We start from the raw sequence: 18244 nt of genomic DNA, 5'->3' as shown, positions 1-18244 counted from the left end.
TGGTAGAAAAGACCCATGACCCAACAACGAGGCTAAGACCCAAGACCCCGCCATCAGGGATTTGTAAAGAAATGGGAAGTGGGAGAAGTTGATTGTTAACTAATATAAAATGATCTCAGGTCAAGAGGAAGGTGACATTTCGATATAAGGAGGAGCGTTGAATGGTGAGGGAATGATAGGTTCCCAATTCTGGGTGTGGTCACGTGTGTGAAGAGCAATTAAACCCTAGTGCTTAAGGTTATATAAAGTTAGGGATCGCACGAGGGGGTGTGTTGCATAAAATTCAGGGGACGCTATATTGAACTCCTATATGGAGTGGGGTTACACATTTGAGTTGTGACCTTGTTCACTGTCAAGGTAAAGCGTAAACAACATTGTGTTAGAATTAGCATGGGTCATGGTTGTGCCATGGGGACATTTGGAGTGAGAATATTTGGAAACTGGCTAGCTACCCTGCCCCCATCATCTATCCCTGCCAAGTGGTATCAAAGTGGGAATTTGAAGAAAAAATATCTTATGGTTTTAATTTCTAATGATTTCAAGAAATTATAGAAGAGAATTAGAATAAGTGAAACAATTTCATTCAAGGACTAGAGTCGGGTAGAATTGTTGGCAATAGTGGCAGAAGGAATTTTCTAGGGCTATGAAGAAAAGAACTCAAAAGTTCTTGGGATCACATATCTGACGATATTTGGTATTTTGTAATATTTAATTTTTTATGTAGGTAGCAGCAAGGAAATTGAAGGAAATTTGTAGCAACACTTAAAAGAAGAAAGTTGTAGTAGAGAGGAGAACAATTTCCAGTTGCAATTGGGTAGAAGTTGTCGAGACATCTCCATGATTGCAAACATGGGTAGAGTTTTCCAGAGTAAGAGAGTAGGTGAATCTCTTGAGAAAAAGTGAGAAGCACAAAAGCCTAAAAAAAGGATTTTTGGAGGGGTTCTAGAAAAAGCAACCTAGAATACCAAAAGGGAAAGCTTGGGAGAAAGCTCGATGAGGTATTTGGTAGCAAGTGAAAAGGCTTGCTACAGAGGAAGGATATTTGTAGCTCATCGTGAGTATGGTGAATCTCAGAGAGGTAAATAGAGAGATGACTACGAATAGTTAGGTAAAGTGTTCCATAAGAAGCCATAGAAAGATGAGTGATGAGGAGTTTGAGAGAAAAAGAGACGAGTTGAAGGCACGACTTAGTGTGGTAATGGAGATGTTACATGAAAGTAATGAATAATAGAAATATGATTGGATATTAGGGAAGAATAATGTGAAATGGACTATTTGTAGGATAAGTTGAAGCACAAGAACAATTTGAGTGTTTTGTTGGAGAAAGAAGAACTCATGAAAAATGAGTATGAGGAACACGAGTTTAACCTTTGTGTAGCAGAGTAAGGACTGCATCTTGGACATGATGTTGATGAGGACGGTGAAATGGTTGGAAAATTTAGACCAACATTGAGAGATGATGCCAAAAGCATCATCAAAGACTCAAGAGTCCCATGCTTTTAGAACTAAGTGATTGTGTACATGTGTAGGTTATGCAATTCATGAAGGTGGACATTCATTAAAAGTCATCATATGGAAAGAGAGAAATGAAGAATTGTCTCAAAGAGACAGAGACAACAACATAGTTCCACGTGAGGCAACTCTACAAGAGAACGAAGTGGATTAAGAGTAACATATAGATGCAATGCTCATTAAATGTGATGAAGAAATTGAATTGTTGGAAGAGCTACTGAGAGAACTTGATATAGATGGAGAATTACAACCAGTGATGAGGAATTTTCATGAGTACCTAGTGTAGAAGGCGTGCCCATAGCATCTAAGGATACATAGGTGATTTGATGTTTTCAAACTAATTATGTGTTTGCGGGTACAAAGGGAGATGATGGACATGAACTTGTAATTAGGGATATAGAATCCATGCTATTTTTTGGAGCTAAAGATAAACCTAAAGGATGGCATTTAGAGGTAATGATCAAATATTTTTAGGAAGAGATAATTTTCTTAGAGGAATGGCTAATAAGAGACACAATGGATGAGCCTTTCATGGAGTTTGGGATACCAATTCAGGTTAATTTAACTAATCTAGATGAGAAGTTGAATTTCTTGGAGATGTGGTTAGTAAATACCAAGGTGCATATTCAACATGAAAATTTTGAGCTAAAGGGAGAAAGAATTGTCTTGAAAGGAACCAAGGTGGATGAATATGCAAAGTATGATCAACATGTTGCAAAGGAGGTATTTGAGTTAGAATTGAATAACAATTTTATAATTCTTATGCAAGAGGAAGAAATGCAACAATAAATGAAGAACAATAGCAATTCAACCAAGGATAAAGTTGGATGATAAAATTAACAGGATAGGATGTTGATGACTAAGATGTCCAAGAGAACCTACGGGGCTTTGGATTGACGATGAATGGGTGCACTGTTAAGGCACTTCTTGTGATAGGTCACTGGTTCAAATCCCCTGTGGGTGCTTACCTACCAAAAAAAAGAATAAGATGTCCAAGAGAAGAAACAACAGAAAGAGAAGGAAAACCAACAACAAAATAATTGTCTAAAAGTATTTACACCAATAAAGTGAAAAACAACAATATAAAAATTGGAATCCTAGAGAACTAAAGACAACATCAAAATGACACTGTAAATGAACGAATGAACAACTGCAACATAAGGTTTCAGATATTGGAAGGTTTTAAAATCAATGAAATATGACCAAGAGGTCATGAAAAATTTCTCCCCTAGGAGTTTGATGTAGGAGCATCTTCTCTCAAAAGATTAACCTTGTTGAACCCATCTGAAAGGGGGGTCTCTAGAATTCTAACAAGGGAGTTGGTTCCCTTTAACATTTTCTTTAATTTGTAATATTTTGATCTAGAAAAATATACATAGTTAGTAAGTCATGCTAAGGTGTCCTTAAGGGACAGATGTAGAAAGCTTGTTAGGATAGAATGGCATCTAACTTCTAGAAATAGGGACAAGTGTAATTAAGGGAGAGGACTGCTAGTTAAGCAACCTCCATTTGTAATGGGATATATTTATTTTTTTCTTCTAAGAGAGAAACTCAAGGGATATTAGGGTGGAGCAACTTGAATTAGTTGGAGAGAATGAGAAGGAGAGAAATGACCAAGGCATAAAACACCCATATTGATATAATTATGCCATTGACTTTGTGTAATAGTTATGTTTAATGGAGATTTTTGTCTTAAATCTAGGAATGGTTGTGTTATGATTAGTTTATTTGTGGATGATATATTTGGAAATGTGTATATATGTTAAGGGATTTTATGTGAAAATTGTGTAATGGTTTGTGAAGGATTTATTTATAGGACAAGAGCTTGCGTAGGAAATTGTGTGGAATTCCTATAATGATACATAGGTGTATGTATTACAATGGTTAGGTGTTTTTACTATAATTAATAGCTACGTGAATACAAGCGAATGAATTTAAATTCCATTGCTAAGAATCAGAATAGATGTGTTGGTGTGAATCTGGTATTCTATTGAAATTTGTAGGAATGAAGAAATCAATTACAAAAAGCCTACCAAAGGCCTTCGTTGAAAGAGGGACTTGATGCCAACTAGAAATATTTGTGATATTAGCTAAAAGGTTTGGTGGAGGAAATCCATTAACGATTTTAAAGTGTTGAGGTTCGGCCTTTTATAGTCAAAACAATTACAATGTCACGATACTTGCAAGAACTCGACTTTAGTTCAAAGTCCTAAACTTGAATTGGATATCTAGTCCCCTATTAAGATTCTATCACTCAAGCCTTATGGCCCTCGAGAAATCATTTAAGCACCAAGACTGCAGGAGATCCAAGAACCATTGGGTTGGTCCTCCAAGAACCATTGGGTTGGTCCATCATTTGATGGGCCTGATAAATGGGAAAAATTCCTCGTCATCTATTGTATTAGGCATCAAGACTATGGGGTAGTGCAAAGGACCGAGAGTCATCAAAGCCCAAGTGTCAATATCTTAGGTTGCAAGGTAATTGTAGAGGATCGAGAGTCATCAGCGCTTGACTTTCGAGACTCCATACCATGGAGCAATTACGAAGGACCGAGAGTCACAGGATCTTGAGTGTTGAGATATTGCTATCGATATATTGTAGCTACTAGACGGGAATATATAGGAAACTTCCCCGTCATTTTTGTGTCGAGCTTTCGGTCCACAAAGTGGGTGGTAGCAGAGACCCAAGACCCAGCAGCAAGTCTAAGACCTGAGACCTTGTTATTGTGAGTATGTTAAGAAATGGGAAGGGGGAGAAGAAAACTATTAAATAAAAAAAAAATGATATCAGGTTGGGAGGTAGATAAAAAAATAACATAATGAGGACACTAACTAGCGAGGGACTTGTTATCACTCAAGTTTTCCCAAAAGTTGTAAGAAAGGGAAAGGAGGCCGAGGTAACCACTAACCAATCTTTTAGATACAAAATCTAGCCAATCTGTATCTAGAGAGGGATCTTTCTTTATGATTTAGATTTATTTTTAAAGGTATTAGCTAGTTATGAAGTTCTGGAGTTTTGTTTGAGTTTGGGTGGTGAGATTCAATAGAACAGAGAGGTAAGACAAAGTTCAGTCCATTGGGCTAATGGAGTCAAAGAAGATGGCTTTCTGGATTTGGTTTCTTAACAGAGGATGGCTTCACAGAGCAAGGTAGTCAAACAGGGAACAAATAAAGACTTGAAACATATGGAATGGGCTCAAATGGGGTGAAAGGGTAGTTAAGGATCCTTCAACCTATTTAAAGAGGGAAATTGGATGATTACTGATAAGGAGCAGTTAAGTATTCTTTAGCAAATAATCAACATGAAAAAAATTAGGAAACGAGAGCAATTAAGATTTCACTGCTTACCCTAATTCTGAAGAAAAACACAGAGAACAACAATGACTAAAAACAGAGTGAAATCAAGCATATTCTGAAATTAATCCTTTCTTTATCATTCAGATTATGAAACATAGATGATATAATAAACAAGAAAACTTTAAAACACAAGATATAGAGGACTTATTGATCTGGTGGTTGATACAAGAATTCTGTGACAAGTCCTCTGCTTCAATTCTTCATCCAGTAGGCCATACAATAGTTGATTCCAATAGCTCTTTATTCCAAATATTCAATATTACAGCAAAGTCTAGGAATCCACCCCCAATACTCAATTTGACGGGGTATTTATGCAGAAAATTATCAAACAAATATCTCATAACAGAGTGAGATAATATCTAGGATGACTAAAAATATTTTACAAGAAATAGAAACAGCTAGCCTTGAAAATAGGGAAAAGATGAACTGATGTTGTGTTGGTCCTATTTTTGTTGAATGTAATAGAGGCAAACCCTAGGATTCGGCTTGCAACTATCTTCTTCAGTTACTCTGCATTGGCTGCCTGTCTTAACTAATACTCTTTGACTGTGATCTGATACTCTTTGACCTGTTTTGACCCCTATTCATCCTGCTCTGGTAAAAAGCTCTGTCTGGTCATCTTTCCTCTATCAATTTGTGCCTTTGAAGGTCCACTGGTTAGGGTAGCAAATATCCCTATATCTCTCTTTATTTCTCTCTCTTGCGAGCTTGGAAGTCCCTTGGTGTTGGTTCAAACTGTGTTAAAGAGGAAGACTGCACAATGCAGGTTGAATGGTAGGTTGCGGAGCATCATAATATCGTCTTTCTGGTCAGGAGGCGGTTGAGAAACTGGAGCAGATTGTTTTTTGCACGAGAGCACGATATGCAGCAAAATATAGCAAAAATGACACTTTATCCTTTTATTTGACAAAACGAAGGTTTGGCGGGATTTTTTATTTGATTGGGTGAATGATGTAAGCGGTACTGGAGTGATTTCAGCGGAATCAGAGTGACATCAGTGAGGTGAAGTGACATCAGCGGAATCAGAGTGATGTCAGTGGGGTGGTAAGTGGTTTACCCCGCACCGCTTTTGGGGCTGAGCGGTTTCAGGCCGGGAGGGAGCGAGCACCCCAGATGGGCGACGCGTGGCAGCAGTACGGGCGGAAAACCGCCGGCCAATCGCAGGTTAAAGCGCGGCGATGAAGGGGGTCATGATATTGATGTGGACCGTCGGATGAGCAGGAGACGATCGGGCGGCAGATGGGCGTCAGAGATGACGGGTGTTTATGCTGCAGGGCCGATCATAATAAACTATGTATTGAGCGCATTTTGATTGGTTCGCGAGATTGGTTATTAATTAACCCTGGTGGTTAATTAACCCCTTATAGCACGTGGTGGGAAGGTTCCTTAATATATTTTGAAAAAGACCTATTCATCCTCGTTAAACAATGTTTATGGTCGTATTTCGACCGGGGCGGGAATATATTGAAATCGGGGGTTTTTTTTATATATTTACATAATACGGGACAGGTAAAAATTATCGGGATTTATATAATAATAAACGTTAAATTAATATGAATTATGTAATGTAAACAATGCTAAGTGAAATGTTGGAGCGACGGCGGGATGAGCGCTAGGGTTTGCGCTAGCAGACGAGAGTGACAGGGTTACGGTCGGGTTTAGGCTGGCGGCTGAGCGCGCAGACCTGCCAGGGCAGCGTCTCTCAGGTTGCTGGCACGGGTCAGGTCAGGTCACAAGGAAAAAATCAGTGAGGGGGAACTTTGTGATATCGCCCTGAACGGAATGGGAGAGTCACGGGGGGGGGGGGAGAGACCCCCTCCTTCAGAAACGTGGTCATGGGAGAAACAAGTACGGAAGGAGAGCAACATACGGAACGGGAAAACCAAATCCCAGTAATGGGCAACTTATGGCAGAAGCGAATGAGAGGAAAATGCCTACCGAGGGCCCAAAAACAGCCTAGGTATGTTGTTCCCCATAACAAATTGGAGGAATACAACTGCTATATGAAGGATCATGCTTTAATCTGCCGTTTTGTCGGGTATTGGCCGTCTGAGCGAGAACTCTATAGATGGATTGCTCAGCGCTGGAGACCTAAGGGGCAGATAGATCTCAAACTTGGTGCGCAGGGTTTCTTCACAGCAATATTTTCGAATTTAGAAGACAAGAACAGAATCTTCGAAGAGGGTCCCTATTTCCTGAACAATGCGGGGTTATTCATGAAGTTTTGGGAGGAGAGATACAATCCTGAAAAGGAGAAAATGCTTGATGCACCAGTCTGGGTCAGGTTATTCGGGCTTCCTGATGAATTTTGGGAGCCGGGGATCTTGGAAGGAATAGGCAACACGATTGGCAGTTTTGTCAAAATTGCAGAGGCCACGAAAAGAGGTAAATACAATGCCTATGCGAGAATCTGCGTTTACATAAACTTGGCTAACCCCCTCCCGGAAAACGTTGAGGTTGAGTACCATGACGAAGTCTGGAAACAGCCAATTGATTACGAACATATTCCTTTCCGATGCCGAATATGTCACGAGTATGGCCATTTATATCGGCAATGTCCCCTTAATAAAGATGAAGAAAGCAGGAAAAGTCAGGCGAATCAATCGAGAACCACCGGGAGAGCGGAGGATCCAGAGAGAGGATTTCAACAAGTGGTCAGGAAAAGAAGATCGAATAAAGAAGGTCCAAAGACTCAATCCCAAAAGCAACCCAGTCAAGCAAAAACTCAGAACAAATATCAAGTACTGCAGAGCGAAGATGAAGAGTATGAAGTAAATCTAGAAGATGATGAGGATCCAGAAAATAGCCCAATGGAAATCTCGGGAGAGGAGAAAGGGAAAGGAACAACTATCAGTAAAGTCAACAAAGAAAAAACAGAGGAAGAGGCAACAGAAGCAGATGTAGAGGCTCTGATGGAAGTGGAAAACCAGCCTGAAGCTGAAGCAGAAGAAGAAAAAATCATGAGAAGGCTGATCCAGGAGTGGAAGTACTTAGACAGCAGATTCATACCAGAAGACCAAAGGCAGCTATACAAGGAAGTATTCCAGAAATATAAAGCGAAAAAAGGAGAACCCCCGGATGCTCCAGCAATGTTAGAGAGTGAGCAAGGGACTGAAGATAAAGGAACAGGCATCTCGGGCAAAAACAGCAGAAAGAGAGGCCGGAAAACAATGAACGAAACGATCCAGACGGTGGGAGAGATCTTGATAAACTCAGGTAAGGTGATACCTCTGTCGGAGGTATTCTTCCCTTCCTATAAAAAGTTTTAAATGATAGTTGTCAGTTGGAATATTAGGGGTTTGAATAGCAGAGGAAAGCAAAGGTATATGAAGGATAAGTTACAAAAAGAAAAACCTAGTATTCTGATTTTACAAGAAACAAAGATTTTGATTCACCAACTGGAAGATATCATAGAAAAAAGTAGGTTACCATATCAGGTGATGGGGCAAGATGCAACGGGTTTTGCAGGAGGACTCGCAATCCTGTGGAATCCAAATGATATTTCTATAAGTAACTGGGTGAGCATGAGGGGAATCCTTTCTGGGCTGGGAAGGGTTGTGGGAACTAAACATCAGGTAGTTATTTCAGGAGTTTATGGCCCCCCGACCCCTGGAAATAAGGAACAGTTTATTAACGGTGTTAAAGCAATCCGAAATCTGTACCCTGAAGCTGCTTGGATTATTGGTGGAGATTTCAATCTGATCAGATCCATGGAAGAGAAAAAAGGAGGGATCAGAAGAAGGGATCACTTTATGGACAGATTTAATGAGATGATAGAAGAGCTCCGGCTAGTGGATATCCAAACCATAAACGGGATATACACTTGGAACAATAGAAGGGGGGGCAACAAACAAATTGCCTCCAGGTTAGATAGATTTTTAGTGTCTGAAGCCATAATGAATAAAGATGTTTTTGTGGAAGCCAAGATCATTCCAGCGCTGGGATCTGACCATTGGCCGATCCGTCTAGAGATTGACATCAAAAAGATTCAGGGAAAAAGGCCTTTCCGATTCGAAGCCTTCTGGCTAAGGGACCCAGAGTTTATCAAGAGAATTGAGAAATGGTGGAAACAAAGTAATAGTCAGGGCAGATGCAGAATGCAAACGTTCCAGCTAAAATTGAGAGAGTTGAAAGGCAAAATCAAGAAATGGAACAAAGAGGAATTTGGCAACATTTTGGAGGATAAACAGAAGCTAGAAGGGGAAATGACTGATCTTCAACAGAAGATAATTCGAGAAGGAAGAACGGAAGAAAGCGCTCTCAAGGAAGGGGTAATCCTTGGTAGATTGGAAGAGAGGAGGAAGCAAGAGGAGATCCTATGGCGCCAAAAATCTAGGATAAAATGGCTGAGGGAGGGAGAACGAAACACTAAATTCTTTCATCAGGCCATGGTCAAGCACAGGCAGGGAAACAGAATACTATCAATCAAGGACAGAAATGGAGAAAGAGTGGTTGAACAGAATAAAATTGAACAAGTACTGACAGATCACCATAAAGAAATTTTAACCGAGCCTCCTGGTGATAGGACGAGAGCCATTCAAGAGATCTGCTCTGCTATCCCTAGATTGGTCACTGAGGACCAGAACAAAGCGCTCATGAGGGCCGTGACCCTAGAGGAACTGGACGATGTTGTGAAGGCAATGAAGAAAGGGACAGCCCCTGGACCGGACGGCTTCACGGTGGACTTTTACCAGGCTGGTTGGCACTTCTTGGGACAAGAAATTCTGGAGCTTGTTGAAGAATCAAGAATAAATCAAAAGGTATGGCCAGCCCTCAACTCTACCTTTTATGCTCTTATTCCTAAGGGAGACAACCTGGAGGAAGCTAGTGGATTTAGACCTATAGCTCTGTGCAATGTCATTTACAAAATAATCACATCCCTGATTGCCAAACGATTAAAACCTCTTTTAGACAACTTAATCTCTCCTGAACAAACGGGCTTTGTTGAGGGCAGGCAAATCCTTGATGGTCTTGTTGTAACCCAGGAGGTGATCCATTCCTTGAAAACCAAAAAGCAAAAAGGTATGATGGTAAAACTAGATTTATCCAAAGCTTATGATAGACTTAACTGGAAATACCTCGATACAGTCCTGGAAAGATTTGGTTTTCACCAAAGATGGATTGCTTGGATTCACAATCTGATATCCACTCCTCATTTCTCTATCCTGGTTAATGGAAGCCCTTCCAAAACTTTCAATGCCTCCAGAGGGATTCGTCAAGCTGATCCGCTGTCCCCTTTTTTATTTATCCTAGCTGCTGAAGGACTAGGGAGATTCATCAAACAAGAAAGAGCAGCAAATAGAATTAAAGGTCTGCAAATTTGGGGAAATGATTTGCCCCTGACCCATCAACAATTTGTTGATGACATTATGCTGTTCGGGGAACCAACGGTAAGAGAAATCCAAAATTTAAAGAGGATCCTTGATCTATTTACAGCTGCCTCAGGATTAGAAATCAACAAAGAGAAATCCTGCGTTTTCATCTTCAACACAATAGAACAAGTCAGATCTCACCTAATCAGAATTCTGGGATTCAAAAGGGGGGAATTACCCACCAAATACTTGGGTAATATTCTTGACTTCACTTCTAAAAAGTTGAAAAACTGGCAGGGAGTGCTGGACAAGCTCAACAACAAGATTGCCAATTGGACGTTCAGAGTTCTGAATATTGCTGGAAGAGTTACTCTTGCTAAGTCGGTTCTCCAAGCTATACCTATCTATCCTCTCTCGATTATGGCTGCCCCTGCTGGGGTTTGTGCAAAAATCAGAGAAATTATCCGAAAATTCATATGGAGTGGAGCTGATAAAAAGAAAAAATGGGCTCTAGTCTCATGGAATCAACTCACTGAAAGAAAAGAACAAGGAGGGTTAGGATTAAGAGACCCAGAAATTCTAAACAAGGTCCTGGGAGCCAAGCTATGGTGGAGATGGATTAGTGGAGGAAGCGATCTTTGGAAAACTATTTGGAGGACTAAATACAGAATGCCCAATTCTCCAGTTGATATCTTAAGACTACAAGAAATGCCCCGAGGCTCCAATATTTGGGAATTAGCCTCTCAAAACAGAGATCTGATCGACAAGCACACTTTCTGGGAAATCAGAGGAGGGTCAGAGGCAAACTTCTGGGAGGATAGCTGGTAACAACGAGAAAGGCTAAACAACATTCAAATCCTTCTCCAAGTCCGTGACAAAACTGCAGGGAACAGACTGAAAGTAAAGGATTACTGGAAAGAAAATGATACTCCGGAAGGTTGGAGAGTCTGGGAGGAACCGACAAAATGGGATCAGGGTTTTAATTCTGATATCCAAGATGCTTACTGAAAAGAAATGGGTTCAAGGAAACTCAGAGTTCGCCAGGGGCAAGATATACTTCGGTGGGGAAATTCAATGAAGGGGACTTTCTCTACCAAAGAGGCCTATTTTCTAATGGGGTCTCAAAATAGAGAAGTCAGAAATTTGGAATGGAAGACCATATGGGAATCCAATTGGTGGCCTAAGGTGTCTATTTTTGTCTGGCTAGCCACAAAGAATAAAATTTTGACATGGGAGCGTATCCGCAAGAAGGGGTTCAATGGTCCCTCACAATGCCATCTATGCAACAATGACGAGGAGGATAGAGATCATCTGCTGATTCGGTGTCCATATACTGAACGACTATGGATATCGACTAAGCAATTGTTCAACAAACCAGGGTTCAATATAAGAGAATTTAAGGATACAATCTTTCAGTGGAATAAGGAAACGTTCCATTGCCGGGTTGTCCAGAGGGCTTGGAACCTGATATCTACTTTCATTCACTGGACGGTTTGGAAAGAACGGAATAGGAGGATATTCCAGAATGGGGCTAAACCTTCAGAAGTTGTTTGGACACAGGTGGTGGAGTATACAAGGGAGACCATCCTAGTTGATAAATGGGAAAATGATGACTGGAAGACTACTCCGGAAGAACAAGATATTCTGAACAAACTCAATTTAAAGCTGGAAATGGTTCATTACAAATGCTCGGCCAGCAATGATATGAGAACTCAGAGCCCAGAGAAATTCTCGTACCCGAGGGATCAATTTATGAAGCTCAACTTTGACGGGGCCTCGAAGGGCAACCCGGGAGATGCTGGATTTGGAGGGATCTTTAGAGACAGTAACAACCAAGTCAGGTGGATCTATGCTGAATGGGGGGGACAAATGACCAATAATGAGGCTGAGTTTTGGGCCCTGCACCAAGGTTTACGAATTGCCATTAGGAATGGCTATACCAACCTAGAAATTACAGGGGATTCGCAGTTGGTTGTGGACATAATGAGGAGACTCAACAACGGACAAGGATGGGAGAAAGTAACCAAAAGTTGGAGGACCGTAGGCATCGTCCAGGAAATAGCCAGTTTGATTAAACGCATAGACTACAGCATCATCAGTCATGTGCGGCGAAAAGGGAATCAGGTTGCAGACTGGTTGGCGAATCGAGGCTGCAATGGACGTGGTAGTTCAATTGATAGTCAGTGGAGAGCCATTGAAAATAATCAGGAGTGGAAGGAGCTGGCAGACCTCATCAAGATGGATCATGCTCATGCCACGGAGGATAATGCACGGTCTAGCGGATCGGACTAATAGGGATTCGTGGAGAGTCAGAGGTAAGATTAGGATGAAATCAGGTTTTATCGAAACCATCATGCCAGACAGCAGGACGAAGGACTTAGCCCGGGGTGACAGTACTACGGTGGCAGGTGAAACGGTTGGGAATCAGTTCACCCAAGGCGAGGTTATTATTGCTCGTTCGATGACTGGAGGTGGAGACGGCTCATCAGGATTCACAGCAGAAGAAATGAATAATGACAAGACGGCAAGGAGTAGTGGCTCACCGGAGAGTGACCGGCGGTATTTGATAACCGGTATCTCTTGCGCGCCCGCGGCAAATGAAACTATTTATAATCGAAACGGGGTGATGGTGAAGGTTTTACGAGAGGTCACTACTTTGGCAAGAGGGGCGGGCTACATTGAGAAGCATAAAACTGCAGAGAACAGTCCGAGAGACCAGGGATTGAAGAGGGAAGAATCCCTGGGAATTATGGAGACCAGGCAGAGACAGCGACAGGCGATGGAGCAACAGGGCGTCGGGGAGGAAACCAGCGACAGAAAGGGCAAGAATCTCATGCAGGAGGAGCCTTCCTTCTCTGTTTGGGAGGTTCAGGACGAATCGGAGGAAGACATTATCCCGGATATGACGACGGAAAACGGTCGCCAGCATGAGCACCTGGTTGAGGAAGGAACGGAGCCGGCGAATGCGAACCCAGCGGGCGCCGAGGAAATGACGTTTAGGCGGTATGGGTTGAGGAAACGCGGAACGGGTGATGACAAAGGTGAGGACAGGGCCAGCAAGAGAGCCCGTGGTCGAAAAGGCCAGGGAAAGGAGGTTGGGGAAACTTCCAAGTGGGGCTCGGGAAGGAGCAGGAAGATGAAAGAGACTATGACGGACCGTGTGCGCAAAGCCGAATAGGCCTTCCTTCGTTTTTCAAACCAGGCGGTTCGTAAGGTAATGCAGAAGCTTGAGGAAGAAGCCACTCAAGACCAGTCTGATGAGGAAGTTGAAGACTAGACTTTTCTGTTGCATGACCCGGGTCAAACCAGAGGCCGCATGTCCCTTTATAAACAGTCTCTTCATCTCTACTGGGTGATGAAGGGAATCCTAGCCAAAGCGCTGCTGCAAGTGGCGAAGGAGATGGTGAACTTGGCCAAAGGTAGCCCTGACATCCGCTTGGAACTAAGTTTTCTGAGAGTTGCCATGCTGAAACAAGATGAAGCTATGATGAGGATGGAGGAGAATCTGAACACCATCCAGAACATGCTAACTCGGGACCAGCCGGAGCAAGCCGAAGAGGCGCTGCAGCAACCTGCAAAGTACCATGATTAAATCAAGATATGTTTAGAACTAGCTATAATTTTTGTGGTTTTAGCTCTGTTTCTGTCAAAAATAGGAGAATGCATATCATTCATGGCAGTAGCTTTTGTAATAGTCGTAGTAAGCTTCAGGATTGCATCGTTTATTTAGCAAATTCCACTAGACTATGGACATATTTTTTTTTTGGGCTGCTATCAAGTATTACAGATGGCATTATGACCTGGTTTCCCCTAGAGGGCGGGCATATACTGTTTTATGAACTGATGTAATGTCTTTTTTGATCGAAGTAATAGAATGAGCACCACCTTAGCCTACAAAAAAAAAAAAAAAATGCTAAGTGAAATGTTTAAAAATTTTACATTAAAACTTAGGCTAAAGGGTGAAAAAGGGTTTTTTTTGGAGAAATGTGGTCATTTTCCTAAGTACTACAGGGTTTTACTCAAGCAAATGTTATGAAATGGAATGAGTGGTTTATGAGGGATATTAAGAACAGATCTTAATACTTTGAGGAAATTAGTGAATGATTAGGGAAAAGTATGAAGGGGAGTTAGTTATTTAACCTTGCCTTGCTTGAGCTGCATCAATTATAATGTCTGCCTTGTACTTGTGATAGAGATAAGATTAACACATTTAGAGACATAATCTTTCACAAGTGTCATTCTGCAACACCAATCTACCTACCCTGCCTACTTTAGTCCTAGAATTTTTTCCTTCTTTCTTTGGGTGCACTTAGACTGGAAAACTCTTATCAACCTTCCTTTTCTTTTCATGGTAAGCCTACCTAAGTTTGCACTTATTACATTCAAGGGCTCAGATTTAATTGTTGAGCTCCTTTTTATTTGCTCTACCTATCTACTTATCTACCAAGATTAAACAGTTTGGTCAGACTTTATTCTCTATCTCTAAAACATGAAATTCAATATATGAATGAGCCAAGTTTAAGCTGTTTGACTCTTCATCAATTGTGGCATGAATTAACAAGCTGCACACAATCAAATTATTATAGCAAATGAAAGAGTAGTGGCATTTTTGACTTGCACACTTTCCTGGTCTATTTTTATTTGGGGTTCATTTCTTTCACTTTTTTGACCATTTTATTATTTTCTACCCTTTGATTTTTCTTTTAGGGCATACCCTCTTTACATTTTTTACATTTTTTGATTTTTTGATAATATGGAAAACCTTTGCAACAAGGAAAGGAATGAACATATTACAAAGCTCAACAAGTCAATCATGAAATATGACACCTATTGGTATAGGAGTATAACAGGATTAATAGGAATCCAGCTCTAGGCATGGTCATGTGCTTTAACTGCAATTAAGCATTAGTGCTTAGGGGTGTATAAAGTTAGGAATTGTATGGGGGGTGCACTATGTAGAATTTAGGGGGGTAATATGTGGTGTTGAACTCCTGTAAGGAGTGGGTTTGTGCATTGCAGTTGTGACCATGTGTGTTGTCAAGGTAAAACGTAAAAATTGTTGCATTATAATCATCCTGGGCCATGGTTGTGTCATGGGAACAACATGAGTGAGAATATTTAGCAGCCAACTAGATACCCTACCCTTTTTATGTGGCCTCGTTAAATTAATTGGATGAAGAGGTGGAGTTAAAGAATTTATTCTTGAGAGTTTAAAACCTGGGTGCAACTTTTGGGCTACTACCCCTCATCTTCTTTCCTTTCGAGAGGCTAGACTTCGTTTCAATTCAACTTTGAGGAAGATGCATCTAGAATTCTTCATGGTTCATGAAAATAATACTACTATCCTCTCACTTTGAAGTGGTAGATTCCTTTATTCTATACCAGTTATGAAATAAATTGACATAGTCTCCCTACGGGTAAAATTATAGAATTTACCCTTGGAAGTTAAATCCTTGAATGTATTTAGGGAGGTCGGTAATGGCTTAGGCATATATTTAGATGTAAACATGTTTTTGGAGATGGGTTTATTATTTTTTTCACATGTATTGGTTAGAATGGATTTGTGAGAGGGAATACCAAATTCAATAGAGTTGTATAGAGGTTACCATTTTCATTTGCATTCATTGGATTATCAGGGGGTGCCTTTTCATTTCAACTATTTACATTCTTATGGACATTTGGTTGTAGAGTGCCTTATACTTCTTCATTGTCATATTTGGGTGGAGAAATAAAGGGTTACTCATAATAAGGAGTCCACTTGGGGGGAATAAAAAGAGAGGCAAGGCTTAGAAGGAAAAGAGATGTGAGATGATTCCTTTCACCTTCCTTTGATACAACCTCTAGAGAATGTTGCAATGAATCTTGCAGCGAGAAGCCAGATGATTCTTTTGGGAAGAGGAAAGTGTTGAAGATACACTATATGACAGTTGATTTTGAACCTATCCACTCTTATCCTAAGCCTATTGGTGACTATGTATAAATTTCAACTTTTGATCCTTAAAATTACTCAAGCAAGTTGATTTCTTGCTCCCTCTACAAATTGGCATATCCCATCCTAAAGTCTTACTTATAGGGTTCTAGACTCTAAATGGTTTAATTCGTAATCTTGTAAGAGGATTTGGAATTTCTAAGAAGACATTAGAGGGCATAACTCCTTTCTTGACAACTTCCTTTCTTGAAGATATTTGATAGACCTCCCACCAACCATAAGTAATCATAGTCCAACCTATGTTAAGTTCATTATCATTGACAAACCTACATCAACAACGTTAGATGGGGGGAAGCCAAATATAATAATATTTCATAAAGGATGCATAGAATTATCTCTCTTAAAATGTTTCTAGGGTCTAATATTGAACCATAGGGGGGAAGAATCTCCTAGGAAGAGGGAAAAAATTATTCCTTCATAAAACCCAGGAAAAGGGCAACAAATGATTTGGCCTCTAGAAAACAAAGATCCATTGTTGGGGTGGTTATACCAATAGATTCCTTTATTGATGGTTTCAAATCATTTTTTAGTATTTGAATTGTAGAGAGTTTGATTTCAATTATGTCTTTGAATTGCCTTACTTTTGAAGTCTAATGATCTAGAATCCTTTAAGTAATTCATACCTATCTACCTTTGTAATACAGTCTATAAGATTGTGGAAAACGTTATTTGAAGGCAGGTTAAGAGTATTCTATCTAATTCTATTTTAGAAGAACAATTTGGATTTTTTCTAGGATGATAAATTGATGAATCTATAGGAGTGGTGTATGAGGGACTACATCCCATAAGAACAAAAAAAATGAAAGGCAATAGTTGTAAAAATAGACCTCTCCAGGGACTTTTATTTTTTCATTTGGCTTCATGGAATTGTGTCCCCTTCATCAACTAGGTTATAGGTTGCATCACCATAGTTTCCTTTTCAATTTTGATAAACAAAGTAACATCTAATTTCTTACAAACCAGTCAAGGACTCTACAAGTAGGGGTGTTCACTATCCCTCCTTTTCTTCTAATTATGGTAGAAGGGCTCAATCAATATATTTCGGAGACAAAACAAAGATGAGGGCTCAAAGGAGTACACACTAGAGGCAATCTTTGGCTTACAAATTTAATTTTTTTTTATGACATTCTTATTTTTTGTGAAGAATTTGGAGAAGCTTCAAGGAATCCTTGATTTATTTTGTAAGGTGATCAATATGTTGGTGAACGAGGAGAAGTCGACCATATTAGGTGAAGGAATTGAGGAGGAATATGTGGCTTTATAACAACATTTCTACCATTAAATGGATTTATCTGGATAAGGGATTGAAATAAATTGGCTTTAGGCTAAATCTAGATACATATGTTAACAAGGATTGGGATTAGATTATCATAAATTGTGAAAGAAAAATCTCAAATTATAGCTTTTAGTGGTTTTCAAAGGTAGGAAGATTGTTCCTAATTAAATTTGTGCTAGAGGCCATCCTAGTTTACCAAATATTGCTTACGTGTATTCCAAAAGGGATACTTGAGAGGATTTATAGGTGTTGTTTTTTATTTCTTTGGCTTGGAAGTTTAGCCAAGAAGGATCTAGCTTGGATTAACTAGAGTAGGCAAGCACTTCCAAATCCCCTTGGAGGTTGGGGTATAAAAAATATTGTAACTTTCTCTTGAGCCATAGCTTCCAAAAGTATATATAGGTTGATCACAATACATGACTTTAGGTGAGGGTAATACATTATGAATACATTACAATATATACCATCATAGATTGGATTTACATACCAAGCACGAAACATAAAAATTGCATAGTGATTTGGAAGGAAAAATTATTATCTCTTTCATTTATTAGTGATGGTTCAACGCAGTAGGAACAATATGGAACATATTCTTCCTGAGAATATCATACATCACCTCAATCTTAGAGTCTACACTAACCTTCACAAATTTTTAAACTTGCAATTGCATCCATTTTGGGACAAGGCTAGGTTACTCCAGAACATTTGGGCTTTAGAGAGGATGAAAAAATGAGATGGACTTCCCATGTCGACAAACTAAAATCTAGCCATGTTTTCCTAATAGATAATGAAGACTCC

At 40.0% G+C, this 18244-nt stretch overlaps 1 pseudogene; it reads left to right on the top strand.

Annotated features, from left to right (window-relative positions):
* Nucleotides 1–13536: 13536 nt before the first annotated feature.
* The window catches only part of LOC149195989 (glucose-6-phosphate/phosphate translocator 2, chloroplastic-like), a 30252-nt pseudogene continuing 25544 nt past the window's right edge, over nt 13537–18244 (top strand).

This window comes from Pinus tabuliformis, chromosome 2_2 (assembly GCF_031772625.1).
Source record: "Pinus tabuliformis cultivar Carrire ecotype Pingquan chromosome 2_2, CPIR1, whole genome shotgun sequence".
NCBI lineage: Eukaryota > Viridiplantae > Streptophyta > Pinopsida > Pinales > Pinaceae > Pinus > Pinus tabuliformis.
Note: the sequence above shows the minus strand (reverse complement) of the source record. Positions and strands in the feature narration are given on the sequence as shown.